This window comes from Sciurus vulgaris, assembly GCF_902686455.1.
Source record: "Sciurus vulgaris genome assembly, chromosome: 5".
NCBI classification, from domain to species: Eukaryota; Metazoa; Chordata; class Mammalia; order Rodentia; family Sciuridae; genus Sciurus; species Sciurus vulgaris.
Genome location: NC_136465.1, coordinates 86,799,110 through 86,816,902, shown reverse-complemented (window position 1 = coordinate 86,816,902; position 17,793 = coordinate 86,799,110). Strand labels below are relative to the sequence as shown.

General features: G+C 32.4%; 1 protein-coding gene across 1 annotated transcript in view; it reads right to left on the bottom strand.

Moving 5' to 3' along the window:
* PIK3C2G (phosphatidylinositol-4-phosphate 3-kinase catalytic subunit type 2 gamma) overlaps positions 1 to 16,118 on the bottom strand; it is a 376,626-nt gene extending 360,508 nt beyond the window's left edge. Inside the window, 2 exon segments of the mRNA XM_079141521.1 lie at positions 7,757 to 7,789; positions 16,055 to 16,118. The gene's annotated coding sequence lies outside the window, so the exon portion shown is untranslated.
* Positions 16,119 to 17,793: the final 1,675 nt, after the last annotated feature.

Genomic DNA, 17,793 nt, shown 5'->3' with positions numbered 1-17,793 from the left:
TGAAATATTACTTCTTTAAAGAAACTTCCTCTGATTGCCCAGACTAGGTTAAATTACTTTAAACACATTTTCTATACCTTATATTTCTCATTGTGTCTAGCATTTTGCTTCACTTAAAGTAGATGGACATTTGTATTTGAACTGTCACATATAACTAATTAGAACAAATAAAAAATAAAAAGAAAAATAAAAAAAGAAAAAGAAAGAAATTAATCATATTTCAACGAAGCTGTCCCAGAAAACTATAATGTGATATATCTTACCTCTCACACTGGGAAACACACACTGTAATTTGTATGTTTGTGTATGTAACTATTTCATATGTATAAAAAAAGTAGATGGACATTTGTATTTGTTGAACAAATGAATCAATACATTTTTTAAAAATCCTCTATTTGAATTACTTAGAAAAGGAATTCAAAAGTATTTGTTACTTTAATGGAATTATTTATTTTCTTAAAACATATATGTATTTGTGCATGTGTATATTAAAGGCAAAATACTTTTTAAAGGACAACTACAATAATGACTATGAAATACAATTTTCTATCAGTTGTTTTACAATAGAAATTGGGTTTTATTATATTGTCATTAAAGATTTTAAAAATTCACAAACACCTAAGGATTAAGTGAATTAGATACTTTATATATTCAGTCAAGAAATTGAGCTGATATATTAGGGAAAGAATTTCAAGAGATGTATGTAAGAGGTATATAAAATGAAGCATTAACCAGAAAGTGAATCTTGAAATATTACTTAAAACTATTTTAATAATTTACGAGTCACAGATATTATTATCTAGTGAAACTTTTCTTTTGAGGAATTGACAATTTTTATTCTCTGTTTGTAGTGAAAGCTGTTTCCATTAAAACAAATTAGGTTCCTTTATCTGTCTTGGAACTCAGAATTTTTAAGCAGATGTCTCTTTAATTTTGACAATCAGACCCAAGGAATGTTCTATTCTTCCTTAACCCAACCTACTCCTTCTTACCTTATTATGGTAAATGTAGTTATACTGAAATTTTTACAACTTTTGGTGGTTTTAAAACCTTGAGTTTTGAGGGTTTAAAATTAGTTTTGAAAATTTTGTAGAGCTACAGGGAAGTCTTTAAATAATGCATCATGGGTCTGATGATGAAATTAAAGTCTCCTTTAGGCTGGACCATCTCATGTCCTTAATAATAAACATGATGATAATGCTGTCTGACATTTGAGCACCTGCCCTGTATTAATGCTTTCTAAATACATGCATGTTTATATGTATTGTTTATTTCTTACCTTATCCTGTCAGATCCAAAATCTCATTTCCACCACTGAACAAATGAGGAAACTGAGGCACAATTTACCTAAGGTTTGAGAGTTTGCCTTCACAGATTTAACTCAAGCAGAGATTAAAGGGAGGCACAAGGGTGAATCTTCCACACTAATATCACATCTAGAGTATTCTGAATTTCTGCCTGCAACAGCACAGACTCAGCTTAAACTATCTCTACTATAAAACATTCAAAATATTTCCTTTTTTAATAACAATAATGTTTTCAAGTATTTCTTAGAGTAAAGTCAAAATGGGTTAGAAGCCTGTGTGAAAAATCTCATTATCATGAGATAAAGGAGAATAAGATATACTTTTTCATATTGAAAATGTAATAAAAATAGAAACTCTTCCAAGATCCACTTTTTTAATATTAAATTTGGTGATTTTAAGTAATTTCTAGTAATTTTAAATGTCTTTTTTTACCATTGATTTAGAGGTTGGAATATTTCTTAGTTTACAAACAAAATATTATTTAGGACCAGATGGGAAATATTTTTACTCTGAATTATGAAGTCATGTATAAAATAATTAAAAGTCACATAATTTGACTTTGAAGCTGAAGCAAACATGTAGTTTAGTGCATTTACGGCATAATCAAGAAGGCATTGTTATCATTCTCCAATTTAAGTAAAACTCTGCAGCACTATAGGAAATATGTGAAGTAGGTAGACTGATAGTCCCTCAAATATTTTCACAATTTAATCTCTGGAAACTGAATGTGTTAAGTAACATGACTAAAAGGATTTAAGCTTGTAGATGAAATTAAATGTCCTAATAAACTGGACTTTCAATAAATTTTTGGTGGACCTGCGTAGTCCCACACAGGGAGAATCAGTCAGGGTGATATGATGTGAGAGGAATTGAACCCACTTTTGCTGACTTTGAGAATGGAAGAAGATACCCTGGAGCCAAAGAATGTGAACAGCCTGTGGAAGCTGGAAAGGGCAAGGAAACATAATCTTCCCTGGAGCCTGCAGAAAGGAATGCAGTCCTTACAACCTTTGGATTTTAGCACAGTGAGACTCATGTTGGAGTGCTCACTTATGAAGTATAAAATAACAAATTTGTGTTCTTTTGTTTTAAACCACAAAGATTGTGGTAATTAGTTGCAGCAGCAATAAAAAAATGAATACAATATGCAAATGAGAGGCTGCTTCCTAAATTGGGAGCAGACTAAGTATAGACAAATCCACATATATAGCCCTCTAATCCTTGTTGGAAAATTCAGTTAAATTCAACCAAGGATATTTAAAAGGTGTTATTTGTAATGACAACTCCTTAGTGCACTGTTTGCTTATAACCTTCTATTCAGTTCAACTTGCAAGAGACCATTTTTATTGAGGGTTAATTACTTGTGTAGCCTCGAAGAGAAAGTACAGACAAAATTAGGCACCTATCAAGAAAGGGCAGACCCTGGCAGCTGCTTCCATTTTCTAAATCTACAAAGGTGTTAATATCACCAAAATAGCCCCAGTGTTTAAAATAGGAACACAAATGTTTGTTTTGCAAAAGAACAAAGAATAGAAAGGGCCTTTCTAAAAATGTTTATTCTTGATCCCCAAAGTTCTGACTACAAACAGGAAAGAGAAAAGAAGATGGTAAAGGGACTTTTGGGGACTGAAGAAAATGATCTTCATTTTGGATGAATTTCAGGTAGAGAAAATTTCCCAGTTTTTAGAATATGTATAAGTATCGTGTGAAATAAAGGCTGTGCTGACACAGGACATATCAAAGCCTAATCAAACAGAACCATCCATATTTTCAGTAAGATGGAGGGAAACTTTGTAGTTAAGGCAATTAACCCAGTTTTTGAGAATACTCTGTGATGGAAAATTGATCTGAAATTCCTATGTCTCTTCATCTGCTGACCCAAGTGCACATATCATCATACAGAGCCAAAACTCCTCAGATGTTAGCCAGATACAACTTGAACTTGCCTCAGCTCAATTTGGTGTATGAATAAAGAGAGCAAAACAACCAAATATGTGTGTATATATGTGTATATATATGTATACATGTGTATATATATATTTGATGATATATATGTATACATGTGTATATATACATGAAAAGATAAGTATACATATATTTGTCTTTTAATTATATTACCTTACTTTTTCATTTCTAGTTTAGAATTCAATGATAACGTAAACATTTGGTATATTTAGACTCCTCGATATTATTTTTACCTAAGTGAAGATAAAAGGTGCTTGGAAATAAACAACAATTTTCAAATATTTTCTACAAATTACCATTTTATAGGAATACTTAATATTTTCTTAACTCGCTTCCTGTTAGAATGCCCAAAGTTTCTTATGTCTGGACAATTTGAAGTTATCACTTAATTTTGTTTTTTGGGAAATAGTGACCTGATTAATCAATTCATTTATTCATATATTTACTTACTAATTTAGGTATTTATTTATTCAGTAGCTTTTTAAAGTTTATTATGTCAAGCTTTTTGCAAAGCACTGGGAACACAAAAAAGATGAAAATGATAATACAAGATGTAGCTCTTGCTTTCAAGTAGTTTGTAGACACAAATTTATAATGTAGTACAATATAAGATTTATGTTAGTAGACACAGGCTCCATTTTGGGGAATTTCATATAGAATACTATTAAGCTTATTTTGCCTTAGAAAAAGCAGAAGTAAAATTCATGAAGAACATAGTTAAGGTTTATATATTAGTTATGTCTTTGTTTAGAAGGTGCAACATGTCAGAGATAATTCCCTGCGTGTCACTGAAACCTGTTTTCAAAAATGTTTTGATTTCAATTTCTCCCGCTCAACATAATACAGCAGTTGAAATGGTAATTAATCCTGTTTCTATGAGTATTTCTTAGGAGTAAACAAAGATAAGACAGTCTCCAATGGAACTACTTTGGTGGAATGATCTGGTGAGAAGAAAGCCCCTACAGGAGAACTGGGGGGCATAATACTGACCCCAGTGGGAACAGGCCTGCAGTCTCAACCCTGATGGCCCATGAAATATGACACTTGCAGGGGTGCATTAAGCAAGACCTAGAAATACTTTGGGAATAACCAAAGACAAATCTGTCCCAAAGAGAATTCCAGGACAATGAGAGCTTTTAAGTGATGTGAAGCAGCTGGGGCCACTATTTCCTTTGTCTATCATGACCAGGACATAGGCCCCTTTACCTATTTATATCTGTTATTGAGTGTTCTCATAGTAATGGATGAGTGAATTAGAGAATGATTTTCAGTAATTTAGGTGGTGTTCAAAGGAATCTATTATGTTAAAACAATAAGCAATAGCATTAGGAAAAGAAGACTAATTTATCAAGGTGAGTTGGGTAGGGTTTCAAGAAGAGAAGATTCCTTGTCTTAATTAAAGGACAAGTTGTAGTTTTGCAGATGGAATTGAAAAGTGAAAGAGAAGGCCACTCAGTTGTTTTCCAGATGGAGAATATTAATTTTGCAAAGCCAAAAAGAAATGTAAGAAGGAAGAAAATCAGGAGTAGGTAAAAATGAAGATAAAGATGTAGAATATAGGAGAAGAAAGACAAAGTAAATGAAAGAAAGTTGAAGACGTGAGAAGATATTGCAGTAAACAAAGTCCTAGGTGTTGAGTTATAGCAGTAAAAAAGACCAATGTGGTTTTTTAACCCAATTAAAAACATAATTTCATCAGACTTTTTTTTCTCATGCCATAAGACAATGGAGTGATATATTTAAGATGCTCAAGAGAAGAAAATTGAACAAGATCCTAAAATCAAAATTAAAATTTCTCAAACTGCCATACCCTAAATTCATGGAATATGGCTTGTGCAGATTCCTCACTAATAAACTAGTAGAGACTAATCTTCACAGAATCAAAGTGACAAAGATACCTCAACACAAAAATTGTTGGTGCACGTGTTGGTCCGTTTCCTATTATATTGGAAGAATAACCAATACTTCAGATTGGGTACGTTGTAAAGAAAAGAGCCTTATTTTGGCTCATGGTTCTAGACATGCAAGATTTAGGGGCCTCCTCCCATGATGGGCTTCTTGCTGGAGGAATCTCAAGCAATGTAGGGCATGACAGGACAAGAGAGAGGCAGTGTGGTGTGTCTGTGTGTCTCTCCCCCTCTTCTTATAAAGCCACCAGGATTCAATCATGGGACTCCATCCTAATAACCTTATCTATTCTTAATCACTTCCCAAAGGCTCCACTTCTAAACACCACAGCTGGATTGTTTCTGCCCCCTTAATACCTCATAATGAAGATTAAATTTCAGCACCATGAAGTCCTGGGGATACTCAAACCACATCCCAACCATAGCTATGACCATGAAATACATATTTTCTTAGATAATACATGAGAGAGATGGTGAGGATGGCTGAAGATGGTTATATGCACTGATGATGTACACAGTCTGACTTTAATGAAAGGTGGGGAAATGAAGAGAAATAAACATTTGGAAAATACTTTTTATTAATCATGTGAATGATTGCAGTAGAATTGTTATCCTCTGAATATTCTGTTTAAAATATCAGATAAAACAAGTGAGTGATTATAGCACCCTATTGACCTTAAGAACCATTCTCTGTACCATCGTTTGGTATGTGAGGCATGGAAGAATTTACAGCTTGCATTGGAGTCTTGAAAAAGGAGAGAGTCCAAGGGACAGCACAGTTTCCCTTTAGGAGAAGAAAGTGAGAGAGGGTGAATGAAATCACCAAAACATTTTATGCAGATTATAACTCAGCTGGAAAAAATGCCAACCATGTTATTTTTTTACCAGTTGCAATTTTCTGTCACTTTGCTTGTTTTAAGAAGATATGGACTATGAAACGTTAGTTAAGCAATTAAGCTATGACTCTTAAAACTATATTTTACATATCTTTAAATTTTTTTTTCTAGTAACCTCAGGCATGTGTTATATTATAGTTCTAGAAAATAAGGCCATTCTTTAAAATGATTTATATTTACAAAGCAATGTATTTTTCATCATAAATTACCAGCAATAGATTGCTCTGTCATTTTTAAACCGTCTAGAATTACAGTAAAACCACAAACAGTTGTTGTACAACTAGGCCAAATTTCACAGGATTCTGGTCCAAAATTACTTGGACTATTTTGACCATTAAATTTTACTTGACCCAGAAGCTAAGCCCTTAAATATTTTCTTGAAAAGTAATAATAGTCCTTGGGTCACATTTAATGTTATTCTCAAGTTTCCACATAATTCCATGAAATGAAATCGAAATTTCAGCCCCATCTAGTCTAAGATAACAGGGTTATGGAGGAAATAGATGAGCTCAGACTATTTCCATGTAACTTAAGCATCTTTGTTAAATATTAACATATATTGGTAATAAGAATTTCTTCTTTGGGGAACTCTAATGTGTATCTGAAATCAAAGTGGTAAATAGTTTTATATCATAAACTAAATCTTGTTATATGGTAATATCTTCCCAGGACATGGTTGGAGAAGAATTGTGGGATTGAGCAAATCTTAGCGGGTGGTAATACTGCATTCCTACTGTTTGCTCATGCAGGAAAGGAAAGAGGGTTCATCAAGCACACGGTATAGATCATTATTCCAGAGATAGACATATGTGCCTGTTTTTTTCGCCAAATTTAAATTCTTAAGTGAGTTAAGTATGTAAAACATTCAAACAGAAAGATATATCTGCTTTATGATATTTAATATTAACAGAATTGCTACATGAGATATAGATTCTCAAAACCAAAGTTTCGACTGTGTCTTTGACAAAGTTGTTATGACAAATGTCAAATTTGACTAGAAAGTTTTAAAAAAACAAGTGTAGGAAAAACCAATAATATGAATTTATTAATCATGTTAATGTTTCTAACATTAACACTAACAGTATACATGATGATATGTACAATTGGGACGTTCTTTTTTAAAAATATGACTAGTATGTAAGGTTTCAATCTACATTTGGTTTTCACTATTTAAAACAAGTGTCTGGAAGTCACATGTCACATAATTTACTTCATAGGAAATACAATAAGAACGCATTTGAAAATCAACAGAGCAGGAGTTCAAAGAATTAGAATTGACTAATTCTAATTGACTGAAAGACTGGAGGATAGGAAGAAAACACTGAAAAAAATTACCTGAAAAAGCTTATATATTATAAAAAAAAATAAAAACTGGTGGAATATACTTAGGTTGGTGAACAAGCTCAGTTCCCTGAACTTGGAATCATCATCATTGTTATTACCAATGTTTTCAAGATCAATCCAATTGGCTTTATTTAAAATGGTGTCTGACTGGCAGATGTGACTTGCTTAAATTTTTTTTAAAAGAAGAAACAAAACCCACTTATAAGTTTACACTGCCAGTTGCAAAGGCACAGATGGTCAGTCAATCCATCTCTTACCATATGCCAAGTTAAAAAAGATGGAACAGAAATTGAAGAAAAACACACACACACACACACATGCAGGTGCTGGTACTTACTCTAGCATCTGAAGGAACAGAAAATTCTCCAGCCTGAAAACCAGCAAGAGTATGACTGATTGTGTGCTAGTGACTGATTGACTGGAGGATCTAAGTTCTGATTACTTCTCTCCAGCTGTCCCTCTGCTGCACTGCAACATGTTTCAGTAGCAGCCAGGGTCACTTTACCACCACTCGTTCTCATTGCTTTCTAAGACTGAGATTTTCATTAATCAAAATGTTATGCATTTAATTTGCATCATCTGTGAATGGAAGTAAGTATACAGGATGTAAATGAAAAGAAATTCATGAGAAAATGAAGAAAATAGACCACGTCCATGAGAGAGACACTATGTGGTTGTTAGAATTACCTAGAATGTTTATCATCTCAAAGCAGTCAAACAACAGAATAAGCAACAGAAGCAATGAAGATGAAGCCCAGAATTTAGAGAAATTAAGTGACTATTAGTGACCAGAAAACTGATGAGGTCTATTCACATTTGCTGTTTCTCTAGCTGAAAATCTGAGAAACATGTTCTAACAACAACCAGGTGAACTGAGAGGAATCAGAATAAGCTGTAGGGAAAGTTAAAAAAAAATCAGTCTAGACATAGGCTTTACCTTCAAAGATTAATTGCTTTAAGGTAATGGAGCAACGTCTATATAGTTGTGAAAGTAAATATGTTTTATACCAAGCATTCATTTTGACTTTTATACATGAGAAAAACTAAAGCAATTTGAACATATGTAAGTGCTCAGAATTCTCTGAATCCATTCAATGGGAAATTGCATCAATTGACAAAATTTTACTCAAAACAAAAACTCAAGAATTAGGGAATAAAAAAAATATTTAAAAAATAAGTTATGTTGCCTTAGTCTAAATAATTATTGAAAATATAATTTAAAATATTAATAACATAAAAAATCACTCAACATTAAGAAGTTAGGTGAAAAACCCCAGATTATTTCAAACAAAATTAAAAGGTTTAGTGAAATTTTCTGTTTCACAAGAGGAAAGGGGAATATAATAAATCATTTTCTTTCATCAGTAATTAAAATAAAAAGCCTCAGAGTTGTTAACTATTACAGAGATATTATTTGAAGAAAAATATGATATTCAAATCACTAAAAGATTCAAAATTTGATGACATTTAGTAAGCATCAGGAAAAGAGGAAATTTAAAGTATGGTTTAAGAACAGAAAACAGAATGGAGTATGATCAATGGCATCTAATTATAAGTAGTTAATTGAATCAAAAAACTTATCCAAATGCATAATTTTCAATTGTGCAGTTTCGCCAAAAGAAACACAGGAAAAGTATCAAAGTAAAAAAGAAAAGTAGTGCCAAATATATTACTTAAATACCCACCCCCACACAGATACACTCAGGCAGAGACAAAATGAATCAGGACAAGCTTCCTGACAATACAATACAAGGCAAGAGGCATTAAGGCCATTTTACTGAAATTTATAAAGAGGATATTATGGACCAAGGCTTTTATCAAATTATATAATTATGTATCAAATTTGAATTAGTGAGAACTTCGATTTTATAATAATTTTTATTTATTAAGTTTTATATTTATGCTTTGTTTTCCTTTGTTTTCCTTTGTCAGATTGGTTCCTCTAGTAGTTCGTCAATAAGTAATAGCAGAAATTTTGTATTCATTCAGGATTTCTTAAATGATGAATTATAAATGAAAAATGTAAAAATTCATTTTTGCATGTTATTAGTCAATTTTTACTACATGATTTCTCCTTTGAGTTAGGAATATTCCTTCTATCAAGTCATTTTAGAAATTATAGCTAATGCACTAACATAATTGAGGACAAACCATTAGAAATGACTATCAGTATTTACAGATATGATTATATATGTAAACTCAGAAGAATGTGTTAAATCCTTAGAATATATGGAGACACAATATTTTAGCATAAGGTATCAATTTTTTTAAATATTAAAACACTTGGAAGAATTCACAATTTCGTTTAACACTCTTAAGAAGGAAGTTGAAAAGCTGATTCTAAAGCATTCCTGGAACAGGAAATGTTAAAAATGTTCAGTAGGGCTTTGAATTGAAAAATAATACATGTTAAGGCAGCATTAATAAAATCAAAGTACTAATTAAGCAGTTATAGATCTATTCATCAAAGAAATAGGAAAGAAAACATATTAATAGATTCTAGCATATATTAGTGCTTAGTTAAGTTAGACATGGAGGAAAGGTGGGGTTAGTTAGTAGGTAAGGAAGGCATACCTGGTTAATTATTAGAATGAAAAAAAAAATCTTGACTTAATGCATATGGATTAAAAATCTTGACAATATATATAGGTTAAATTGTAAAATAAATTCTACAGTGATCAAGTATCTAAAATGTGAAATCATGAAAACCACCTTTATCAGTTGTTCCTAAACCACTGTGAAATGTAAGCTGATGATCTATGAATGTAAGATTGTCACATTACAAGAAATTGTCAGAAATTACTCAAATATGATCAAGATATGCTGAGTTACTCGAAGGTAAGCATGATTTTAAAAAAAAAAAACTATAGGAAGACATAGAATTTTTATTGTGTTTTTGGAATACATAGTAAGCTTTGTAAACTATGAAGAGTGAAGTGCAGTATGTGGTGTTTGTGAAGCTAATTTATTCAGGATATATTTCGAAGTGCTTTTGTTTTAGTCATGACTTTTGGTCACGAATGGCAGATATCAATGCCCAAGAGAATATGATATAAACTAGGGAGTTCAACAGTCAAAACTAGGCTCTTTTTTTTTTTTTTTTTTTTAAGGGAGAAAAAATTAATAGGCTCCTCTGTAAATTTACTGGCTCCTTAATTTCTCACAGCAAAATGGGATTTTTCCTTCAAGAATGAAGAACATGAATAAAGGTTTTTGGAAAACATTGCTACATGCATAGCAAATTAGGGAAGAATCTGATGGACCTAGCTGGGTTCATATGCATATTTCTTGATTAAACCACAGGGGTTAAGCAACAGGCAGAGGGCTAAGTATTAGGACTAACCTAGACTAGACCATGCACCTAATCCAATGTCCATGAGCAGGAGAAAGAAAGACCAAGCAGGATGCCCTTTTCCTAGCCAAATTCCTTATTATCTGAAAGAAATGTTAAGAAGGAAAAAGAATATAATCTGGAAAACGTTGAATAAGAACAAAAGTATTACTTAACAATTACACTTGTTAACACATATTGAATTCTTAGAATGTCTCAGGCATTGACCTAAGTGCTTTATATTTTTAATTTATTTAATCCTTATATAAAACTTAATCCTCATGAAAATTTTATGAATGGACATTATTAATATCTTCATTTTAGAAAAAAAGGTATAAAGAATGTAAGCATCTTGTGGAGTTCATATAGCTAGAAAGTAGAAGAGTTGAGATCAATTTATTATTATAAAAGTTGTATTATAAAAGATCTGTTCAAAAATCCATTTCTGATGCCAGAGATTTATGATACAATCTTTTGTTCAACTAATACTAGAAGAAATTCTTTATTGGTAATGACATATAAACTCAAAGCATGAGATAAAAAATTGAATGTATTTTATTGGTCTCTTGAATAGATGAGCAACCATTACACTTTTGAACTGTGTGTCAGTTAAGTATTTTAAATCTTAATTTTATTTTTACCACTTCCAGTTTTATGATAAGAAAAAGTATTTGTATTATCTATTCATTATATTTAGGCAAGGAAAAAAAACTCTTTGATTCCTAAGTTTAAGAGGTTTAAAAATAATTTAAAATGGGAAAGAAAATTAATACAAACAGGAAGAGCACAATTTACTACAGTAGACTGGTTTTTATTACCAAAAAGGCCAACTATATAAAGTTTGCATGAAAGTCATAAGAAATGCCATCGCTATTATGTTCTTTTCTCTGTCTCAAATATCAAGGAAAATTTATAGCTGTGAATGTGAGTCCTCCTCTTTAGGGCAATAAATGATTGTGTCCTTTATTCACAAGATAAATACTAATCAAACACAGAAACAGGTTTCTGTGCCAAACCCTGTGCTAGATACTGGAGATGGCAGTGATTGTCACAATCGTGGAATTTCTCTTATGGTCCTGAAGACGATACAGGTATTAAGCAAGTGATTGTGAATGTTGCATTTGAGTTAGAAAAAGAGGCTTGTTTCTGGACTTCATCAATTCTGAGGCTTCACCAAGTGAAAATAAGGGGCTGTAAGTAGTATCCAGGGTGATTAATCATGGCAAATTACATGTAAGAAGTTCCAGTGTTCTTCTACAAAACCACAATAAGTTTGATACAAAGACTGAATCCTCCGGAGAGCAGGTTTACTAAGGTTGAGTGTGTATGTGAGTGAGAGATTTAGAGAATATATTCAGATAGTCATAAGCTTGGTGTGTGTGGGTATGTGAAATTATTACATTTTAGCTCTGTAAACTTGGTATTAGAAAGCTTATGAGAAACTGGAAAACAGCCAGACCTCATCTGAGAGGCTTCAACCAGATCCCAAGTGGTCAGAGTATAGATCAAAGGAAAATTTTCCACTGAATTTTGTGGAGAAGGCTCTTTTGCTTGGAGATTGAATATATAGTCATAAATGGATACACAAAAACCTATGGAAACACATGCACACATTACAACAACAAATAGCTAATTATTTTGATACTATGAAGACAGTCATTAAGTTCTCAAAATAACTGAGAAAAAGAGCTGTGAGTGAGTCAGTGTTCAGATGCCTCACATGGGCTTTAGAGCAAGCCATTAATCTGTTGAAGGAGAAATGGGTGGTACTGTCTCAGTCCACTGAAGATGGGTAAATGCTTGTCATGCCCATTGAAACATGCCAATCTGGCCTTCACTGGGAGCCAGGAGGGTACCTTTCCAACCCTGAGTAGATTTATCAAGGTAGCGTATAGGCAAGGAATTATTTAGAAATAGCAAGTCTGAATCCAGGCTGACTACCACTAGCCAATTTCCTGATTTCAGCTTTAAACAATCCTCCAAAAGGTGGAAGAATCAAAAGGAAAGAAAAGAAAAAGAAGTCACTGCTATTTGAAGATGCACACTAATGAGAAAGAACAATGAGAACGAACCCTATGCAAAAACATCACAACCTGAGGGGAAATCAACATGACCAAGGCCAAGAATCAGATGAAGAATGTCAGCTGATTCTTAGCAAAACTGTCTTTCAGGTAGTGGAATAAAATAAAAATATGTCCTCATAAACAATACTGGAAGAGTTTATCTTAGAATATGTTCATTAGAGGAAAATTTTGAAGAATGTACTTGGAAAGGTAGAAAAATTATCCCAAGGAAGGTCTGAAGATAACAGAAGGAAGGATAAGTAAAGATCTTAGTAAATATGTGACTGATTCTAAAATAATATTATACGTGTAGATAATAACAATTCCTGATTTGGAGAGTAAAATAAGTTAGATGAACTTAATTATAAGACCAAAAGACTATATAAATTAGGGTGGGGTATTCAGTTTAAAAAGTGACTTATATTGTCCAGGGAGAAATACAGATAGAGATAGCTTTAAATTTCTGGAAAATGCATATTAAAATTTTAGATTTAACTATTAACAGAGGTGTTGCTTCCTACAATAGTAAGAGAAGAGAAAATTAAAAAAGGAAAACAAAAAACAAACCCAAATCAAGTTGGAAGAAGGACTTAAATGGGAAGTGTAAAAAGGGTGTCCTAGACCTCAATCAGCTGAAGACAAATGCCTTGTCACGTCTTCAGTTGATTTAAGTACAAATATAAACATTGTCTAAGATGGAGAAATGAAAACACGTATATCAGAAATACATAAATGTAAATGATCTGGGTATATCATAAAAATTTATAGATTGTTGTGCTAAAAGAAAAAAAATGTTAAGTGAGGTTTGTTATTCATCAGAAACAAAAGGATAAAGATTGCTTAAAATTAGAAAAAAAAGATATTTAAGATAATTAGTAGCAATAGCAACATCAACAATATGCTGGTGTAGTTATTACAGACAAATCAGGCCTACAGCGAAAAAAAGAAAAGAGGAACACTTTATAGAGGTAAAGATTCAATTTGCCTTCAGAATATAGCATCATTTTATAGTGCTACAAGGAGGAACTAAAAAATCTAACTTTTATGGAGGAATTTAATATAAATCTCATATCATTCATCAATTGAGCAGACAAAAATATCACTAGCCATATAGAAGATTTAAAAACTTTTATTAACAAGCTCTAATGTAGTAAATGTATACAGAATACTGAATCCAGGAATTAGACATTTTGCATTCTTTTCAAGGAGAGTATTTACTTATGAAAATTTATTATGTATTTGATTGCATTTAATATAATTCAGACAGTACACAGACTATTTTCTGTTGGTGATATAGTTAAAAATCAGCAAAGAAAATACAGAAGAATTCATGTGTTATTAAGCATCAATAATAACTCACAATTTATGTTTTTAATCTTCAATAATAATTCACAAAAAGGGAAATAAAACAAAATTGGAAAAATTTAAAAGTTAAAATTAAGTTTCCAGGGAAAAAAATTTTTTCTGTTTAAGTAAGTTCAAAGATATATATTCTTATTCTAAATCTGAAATTAATCATTGAAAATATTCCACCTAACAGAAAAATAAATCATAATTAATAATTTTAAAATGCACAAATTGTATCATAAAAAAACTATTGCTAAAAGCTGATATCTAAAATGGATTTATGCCTAAATAATTGCAATGATTCAACTTTGACTATGATAATCTGTGGCCTATTTTATCAGTCCATAAATTTGGGAAAATAGTAATTTAATTAGAAATATTTGAAATAGTTTTCTACATAGGAAATTACTATTTTGTCACTTTTGTCAATTTTTATCTAAGCTCTAAGAGAAGATTATATTGTTTTTGCTTATCTGAAGAGGGCTTCCAGTCAATTAAAATATTCCCAGCTTTGATGAAAAATCATAAAATCACAGCCCAGGTATTAACAATGGCAACTTATGAATTTGGGAGGACTCTTTCACTTAATTTGACTGTTTTCTGTACCAGGTGGATGAAAATCTCATTCTGTGCCATCTTCATTATGGTCCTAATTCCTTATGCTCAATTCACAGACTGGCTTTCTTCCTGGCCCAAGTGGCAAGTGGACATGCAAGGAGGAAGAGCATCATGTCATGGAAAGAGGCCTTGAGTCAGAATAAGAACCTTTGATTGAAACTGGAGTTCTTAGTGTTGTTATTAACGATGTGGTGGCACATGTTCTCTAACCCCTTTCTGAGTCTGTTGCATGGTACACAATTTCACATTAGAAGACACATTTTTGAAAATTAACACTGTGGCCCAATGCAGTAGCACACACCTATAATCCCAGGGACTTGGGAGACTGAGGCAGGAGGACTGAGAGTTCAAAGTCAGCCTCAGAAAAGTTAGGTGCTAAGCAATTCAATGATACCCTGTCTGTAAATAAAATACAAAATAGGGCTGGGGATGCTCAGTAGTCAAGTGCCTCTGAGTTCCATCCCAGGTACCAAAAAAAAAAAAAAAAAAAAAAAAAAAAAAAAAAGAAAAGAAAAGAAAAGAAAAGAAAAAAGAAAAAAAAAATTAACGCTATGCAGAAGTTACATGTTTATCTTATTTCTGTCTTTAATACTATACATCAGAAACACAATTGTTTGCTAGGTAAGAAAGTAAAAGAACAATTGGGAAACATCCTAAGATCATAAAACATTCTACTAAAGAGGCAGCAGACAGGTCAGAGCAGGAGCCAGGAATGGAGTGACAGAGCAGAATTAGAACAGTCACTGTTCTTCAGAAACAACTGCTGCCCCTTTGGAGCCCATATGCTAAGATACTACTTCCACTGAACAAGGTTTCCCTTTTGGACTCATCACGGGGATCCAGTCTATAGACAAATGGTACTTCAAGTCTAAAAAGAATGTGCACAAAGAATTGTACCAGTAGACAGAACTGAAATTAGCTTGACTTTGAAAGTGAGCAAATAGAAGATGATACAGATAATATGATATCGATGTAATCTATGGGATCAACCAGCTAACCAGCCTGAGAGAAGGACGTAAGAAATGGGAGAGGGGAGAGAAAAAGAGAGAAAGAGAAATATAAATCAGTTCTTCAGGAAAGATCTATCTTCTGGTTGTAGACTGAGAATATTTATAGGTCAAAATATTGTACAAACTTACTCAGATTTTAAAGTCATTTATCATTTCTATTTCACAATATAATTAAAAACTTACTTTCTCTCATTCATATGTTCGGGTTGAATTATCTGCCTATGTAGTTAGTTAAATATAGGAAGTGTTTTGTTTGAATCCCTTACCTGAAGCATACATCTTCCTGAAGTGACACATGAGCTCACTCTCTGTTCAAGAGTCAAATGTGCTCATACAAGCTAAAACACTTCTATTTCAAGGGAACACGATGTTTCCTCTGGAAACTATTATTCCTGTTTGGCAGGTTTGGCAAGTTCAGGCATCTATTTTTCATCAAACCCTGGAGGGTTATATGGAAAAAATTGGTCTGCACTGGCAATATGAATACAGGATCTGAGCCAAATTAGCTTCTCTGTGCTAAGCAAAATTTGTGCTAAATTGTACTGAATAACAATACACAAAAGAAATGTATTTTTGAAAAATACGTGAGGTGGCCACATATTTCCTCAAATTATGCTTACTCATGTTGTGCATTGGAATGTGGGAATGGTCGGGGCAATGGAGCTGGTGGTCTCAATTTCCAGAAGGAAGAGTGAACCTGAGTTAAAACTATTGAGATATTTCCTTTATTTAATTAGAATTTAACAAGTTCTTTTTTTCTTGCTTAGGAAAATGTTAAAAATTATTTTTTCACAACCTCAGAATCCATAGTAAACTTCAAAAGAAACAGGGAAAAAAATTCACAATTTTAGCAAGAAAGATGTGGCCATTTGCTGCTGCTGTTTTGGTATATTACTGTCAAAATTGAGCAATTTATGACGTGTAGAAATCTCAAGACAATATAAGAGATTATATAACTGCATCCAAGTAAACTAAGTTCAGCCAGACATATGCTTGCTTTATTAAGGGAAATAAATTGGGTCAATTTTTGTTATCCAAATGTGTCTTAGGATCCTCTTGTTCTTTTCTCTTTGTGCCTTTTTAAAAAATTTAGGATAGTTTTATCTAAAATTGATTTGAGTTGCAGGGTAGAAAATAGAAAACAGAATTATGTTCATTTTCAGTATTGCTTATTTAAAGGTATTGACAGTGTTGAAGGTTCAAAATTATATATCCCCTCTTGTACTTTTTCTTTGGTAAGTTAAAGTGGTATATGTGTTAGTCAGTTTTCTCTTACTGTGATAAAATACTTGAGATAAATCAATTGTTAAGGAGGAGAGGTTTATTTTGGCACATGATTTTAGGAATTTCAATCTCTGGCTGCTTGTCCTATTGCTCTAGGCCTAAGGTAGCACAGTATTTCACAGTGGAAGTTGATGGTAGAGGAGGCCTGTTCATCTAATGGCAGCCAGGAAATAGACACTAAGGGGCAGGGTTAGTATCCCCTTCAAGGTCACACCCCATGACCTAACTTCCTCTCACTAGGCCCTACCTCCTAAAGTTCCATCATTCACCAACAGTGTCACCAGTTGGGGACCAATATTTTAACACATTGGATTTGGATTTGGGGGATATTTCAAATCCAAATTGCAGTTGTATGAGAGGTTATTACAGACTGGAAGTTCAACCTAGGATTGAAGAGGGGTGCCTCACAGGCAGATAGTAATACCCTTATAATTTAATAATAATCTGGATTCTAATTCTTAAGTTTCAAATTCTAGGGAAGTAAGGGCTTTAAAAGTAGCTTTACTTGTATTGATTTTTCATCCATACATTTATGCTAAGCACGAACTCTATTTAAATGAATTCCTAACAGGAGTCAATATTAAGAAAACAGTTTCTTGAAAAACTGGAAATATTTGTACCTACCTCTCTCTTATCATATTAAAGTGGACTTATGTATATTTTGGAAGAGGACCTAAGAAACCTCAACTTAGTGAAAAGGAACAATTTAATCTTCTTAAAG